Source organism: Filicampus tigris, unplaced genomic scaffold (genome assembly GCF_054856515.1).
Source record: "Filicampus tigris isolate MCC_2025a unplaced genomic scaffold, RoL_Ftig_1.0 HiC_scaffold_31, whole genome shotgun sequence".
NCBI lineage: Eukaryota > Metazoa > Chordata > Actinopteri > Syngnathiformes > Syngnathidae > Filicampus > Filicampus tigris.
This window is the reverse complement of record NW_028233412.1, coordinates 1-5,000: the sequence shown is the minus strand read 5'-3', so window position 1 is coordinate 5,000 and position 5,000 is coordinate 1. Positions and strand designations below refer to the sequence as shown.

Here is a 5,000-nt window from a genome sequence, read left to right as displayed (position 1 = left end):
CGTGCGTAAAAGCATATCCGAGCAAAAGGCACCTTCCCCGGGCCGCCACTAGTGCAGTGGTGGCCGCCTATAATAGCCCTGGTGGCATCAAAAAGCTCCAGGGCGCAGAGGCCGACGTGCGTAAAAGCATATCCGAGCAAAAGGCACCTTCCCCGGGCTTCCACTAGTGCAGTGGTGGCCGCCTATAATAGCCCTGGTGGCATAAAAAAGCTCCAGGGCGCAGAGGCCGACGTGCGTAAAAGCATATCCGAGCAACAGGCACCTTCCCCGGGCTTCCACTAGTGCAGTGGTGGCCGCCTAACATAGCCCTGGTGGCATAAAAAAGCTCCAGGGCGCAGAGGCCGACGTGCGTAAAAGCATATCCGAGCAACAGGCACCTTCCCCGGGCTTCCACTAGTGCAGTGGTGGCCGCCTAACATAGCCCTGGTGGCATAAAAAAGCTCCAGGGCGCAGAGGCCGACGTGCGTAAAATCATATCCGAGCAACAGGCACCTTCCCCGGGCTTCCACTAGTGCAGTGGTGGCCGCCTATAATAGCCCTGGTGGCATAAAAAAGCTCCAGGGCGCAGAGGCCGACGTGCGTAAAAGCATATCCGAGCAACAGGCACCTTCCCCGGGCTTCCACTAGTGCAGTGGTGGCCGCCTAACATAGCCCTGGTGGCATAAAAAAGCTCCAGGGCGCAGAGGCCGACGTGCGTAAAAGCATATCCGAGCAACAGGCACCTTCCCCGGGCTGCCACTAGTGCAGTGGTGGCCGCCTATAATAGCCCTGGTAGCATAAAAAAGCTCCAGGGCGCAGAGGCCGACGTGCGTAAAAGCATATCCGAGCAACAGGCACCTTCCCCGGGCTGCCACTAGTGCAGTGGTGGCCGCCTATAATAGCCCTGGTAGCATAAAAAAGCTCCAGGGCGCAGAGGCCGACGTGCGTAAAAGCATATCCGAGCAACAGGCACCTTCCCCGGGCTGCCACTAGTGCAGTGGTGGCCGCCTATAATAGCCCTGGTAGCATAAAAAAGCTCCAGGGCGCAGAGGCCGACGTGCGTAAAAGCATATCCGAGCAACAGGCACCTTCCCCGGGCTGCCACTAGTGCAGTGGTGGCCGCCTATAATAGCCCTGGTAGCATAAAAAAGCTCCAGGGCGCAGAGGCCGACGTGCGTAAAAGCATATCCGAGCAACAGGCACCTTCCCCGGGCTGCCACTAGTGCAGTGGTGGCCGCCTATAATAGCCCTGGTAGCATAAAAAAGCTCCAGGGCGCAGAGGCCGACGTGCATAAAAGCATATCCGAGCAACAGGCACCTTCCCCGGGCTGCCACTAGTGCAGTGGTGGCCGCCTATAATAGCCCTGGTAGCATAAAAAAGCTCCAGGGCGCAGAGGCCGACGTGCGTAAAAGCATATCCGAGCAACAGGCACCTTCCCCGGGCTGCCACTAGTGCAGTGGTGGCCGCCTATAATAGCCCTGGTAGCCCTCAGCCCTGGTAGCCCAAAGCCCTGGTAGCCCACAGCCCTGGTAGCAAAAAGCCCTGGTAGCCCAAAGCCCTGGTAGCCCAAAGCCCTGGTAGCCCAAAGCCCTGGTAGCCTAAATTAATTTTTCCCATTCATTTCAATGGGTTAGGCTACCAGGGGGAGCAGTACCACTTTTGGCCATTAGGGGCGCTGTAGTAGGTAAAAGTTGATCCCCCCAGTCAGGGGATGAGTTTGCCTACTCGCTAGGTTACCCCTGGTTTCACAAAATACAAGGGGCACATTTTCAGAAACCACTTTTTCAGAACTTGCCACCTCCAGAGCTGATCAGGGGAGCCTCGCCAAACATTAATCCAAGATTGGTGAGGGCTCGTCGGACACCCCACGGGCGATGAGTCGGTGTCTGCCTGGAGCTCATGTCACTCTCAAATATTTTCTAAGTCAACCTCCATGCGCACATTGCAATGAGCCTGCCCGACATAGGGGCACTGTGAGCGGACTCACCGGGGGGGGAGAGGGCCCCCCCGCCTGGAGCTCCACGTGTTGGATTATTTTCTATGTCAACCTCCATGCGCTCAACAGAGCGAGCCTGCCCGACCTGGGGGGTGTTCAATCGGACTCCGCGGGCCGGGCGAGGGCCCCCCCGCCTGGAGCTCCACGTGTTGGATTATTTTCTATGTCAACCTCCATGCGCTCAACAGAGCGAGCCTGCCCGACCTGGGGGGTGTTCAATCGGACTCCGCGGGCCGGGCGAGGGCCCCCCCGCCTGGAGCTCCACGTGTTGGATTATTTTCTATGTCAACCTCCATGCGCTCAACAGAGCGAGCCTGCCCGACCTGGGGGGTGTTCAATCGGACTCCGCGGGCCGGGCGAGGGCCCCCCCGCCTGGAGCTCCACGTGTTGGATTATTTTCTATGTCAACCTCCATGCGCTCAACAGAGCGAGCCTGCCCGACCTGGGGGGTGTTCAATCGGACTCCGCGGGCCGGGCGAGGGCCCCCCCGCCTGGAGCTCCACGTGTTGGATTATTTTCTATGTCAACCTCCATGCGCTCAACAGAGCGAGCCTGCCCGACCTGGGGGGTGTTCAATCGGACTCCGCGGGCCGGGCGAGGGCCCCCCCGCCTGGAGCTCCGCGTGTTGGATTATTTTCTATGTCAACCTCCATGCGCTCAACAGAGCGAGCCTGCCCGACCTGGGGGGTGTTCAATCGGACTCCGCGGGCCGGGCGAGGGCCCCCCCGCCTGGAGCTCCGCGTGTTGGATTATTTTCTATGTCAACCTCCATGCGCTCAACAGAGCGAGCCTGCCCGACCTGGGGGGTGTTCAATCGGACTCCGCGGGCCGGGCGAGGGCCCCCCCGCCTGGAGCTCCGCGTGTTGGATTATTTTCTATGTCAACCTCCATGCGCTCAACAGAGCGAGCCTGCCCGACCTGGGGGGTGTTCAATCGGACTCCGCGGGCCGGGCGAGGGCCCCCCCCGCCTGGAGCACCGCGTGTTGCAATATTTTCTATCTCAACCTCCGTGCGCTCAACAGAGCGAGCCCGCCCGACCTGGGGGGTGTTCAATCGGACTCCGCGGGCCGGGCGAGGGCCCCCCCCGCCTGGAGCTCCGCGTGTTGCAATATTTTCTATGTCAACCTCCGTGCGCTCAACAGAGCGAGCCCGCCCGACCTGGGGGGTGTTCAATCGGACTCCGCGGGCCGGGCGAGGGCCCCCCCGCCTGGAGCTCCGCGTGTTGCAATATTTTCTATCTCAACCTCCGTGCGCTCAACGGAGCGGGCCCGCCCGACCCGGGCGGCGCTCAATCGGACTCCGCGGGCCGGGCGAAGGCCCACCCCGCCCGGAGCTCCTCACCACGCACCGCACCTCCATTCCCCCACCGACCGATCGGCAACCATGACCCGCCATCGGAGGGCCCCCGCCGGCACCGGCCTCGCGCCGGTCGCTCGGGCGGACGGTTCCTCCGGCCAGCGGGTCGCTCTCCAGCGCCGGGGCTACTTCGCGAGCTTGGCCCGCGGCCAACCCCGGCGCGACCGTACGGCAGCGAGGCCGAGGCGACCCACCGATCTCAGCAGTCCTACCACGGAGCCCGCCGCTCGTCCGCGGCCCCTCCCCGCCCCAGCAGCGGGACGGTCGCCTTGCCGGCGGGCCTTCCGGCTAACGCATCGTTTCTCAAACCCTTTCCCCTAGCGCGGCGGCGGCGGGGCTTCCCGCGAGGAGGCCCCCGTCCTACGCCCGCTAAGGCGGCTCCAGCCCACCTACCGAAGGGACGGCGCGCGCCCTCCCCCACGCGAGCGGGCGTCCGCGCGCGGCCCCTGCCCCGTTCCGGGCGGGGCCCGACGCCGGCGCGGGCGAACCGCCGCGGGGGTGGCCCGCCGCTCCCTCCCGGCCCGAGGCTACCTGGTTGATCCTGCCAGTAGCATATGCTTGTCTCAAAGATTAAGCCATGCAAGTCTAAGTACACACGGCCCGTACAGTGAAACTGCGAACGGCTCATTAAATCAGTTATGGTTCCTTTGATCGCTCCAGCCGTTACTTGGATAACTGTGGCAATTCTAGAGCTAATACATGCAGACGAGCGCCGACCCCCGGGGACGCGCGCATTTATCAGACCCAAAACCCACGCGGGCCCGGCCCCGCGGGGCAGGGTCCCCTCCTCCGGGGGGGGGCCTCCCGCGGTCGGCCGGCCCGGCCCCTTTGGTGACCCTAGATAACCTCGAGCCGATCGCCGGCCCTCCGCGGCGGCGACGTCTCATTCGAATGTCTGCCCTATCAACTTTCGATGGTACTTTCTGCGCCTACCATGGTGACCACGGGTAACGGGGAATCAGGGTTCGATTCCGGAGAGGGAGCCTGAGAAACGGCTACCACATCCAAGGAAGGCAGCAGGCGCGCAAATTACCCACTCCCGACTCGGGGAGGTAGTGACGAAAAATAACAATACAGGACTCTTTCGAGGCCCTGTAATTGGAATGAGCGCACTCTAAACCCTTTGGCGAGGAACCATTGGAGGGCAAGTCTGGTGCCAGCAGCCGCGGTAATTCCAGCTCCAATAGCGTATCTTAAAGTTGCTGCAGTTAAAAAGCTCGTAGTTGGACCTCGGGACGCGAGCTGACGGTCCGCCGCGAGGCGAGCCACCGTCTGTCCCAGCCCCTGCCTCTCGGCCGCCCCCGGGATGCCCTTGGCTGGGTGTCCCGCCCGGGGCCCGAAGCGTTTACTTTGAAAAAATTAGAGTGTTCAAAGCAGGCCCGCGCCGCCCGCATACCGCAGCTAGGAATGATGGAATAGGACCCCGGTTCTATTTTGTGGGTTTTCCCTCCTGAACTGGGGCCATGATTGAGAGGGACGGCCGGGGGCATTCGTATTGCGCCGCTAGAGGTGAAATTCTTGGACCGGCGCAAGACGGGCCAGGGCGAAAGCATTTGCCAAGAATGTTTTCATTAATCAAGAACGAAAGTCGGAGGTTCGAAGACGATCAGATACCGTCGTAGTTCCGACCATAAACGATGCCGACTCGCGATCCGGCGGCGTTATTCC

At 62.1% G+C, this 5,000-nt stretch overlaps 1 pseudogene; it reads left to right on the top strand.

The window, feature by feature from the left end:
- Nucleotides 1-3,860: 3,860 nt before the first annotated feature.
- Nucleotides 3,861-5,000, top strand: LOC147125873 (18S ribosomal RNA; annotated as a pseudogene; the record flags this gene model as incomplete).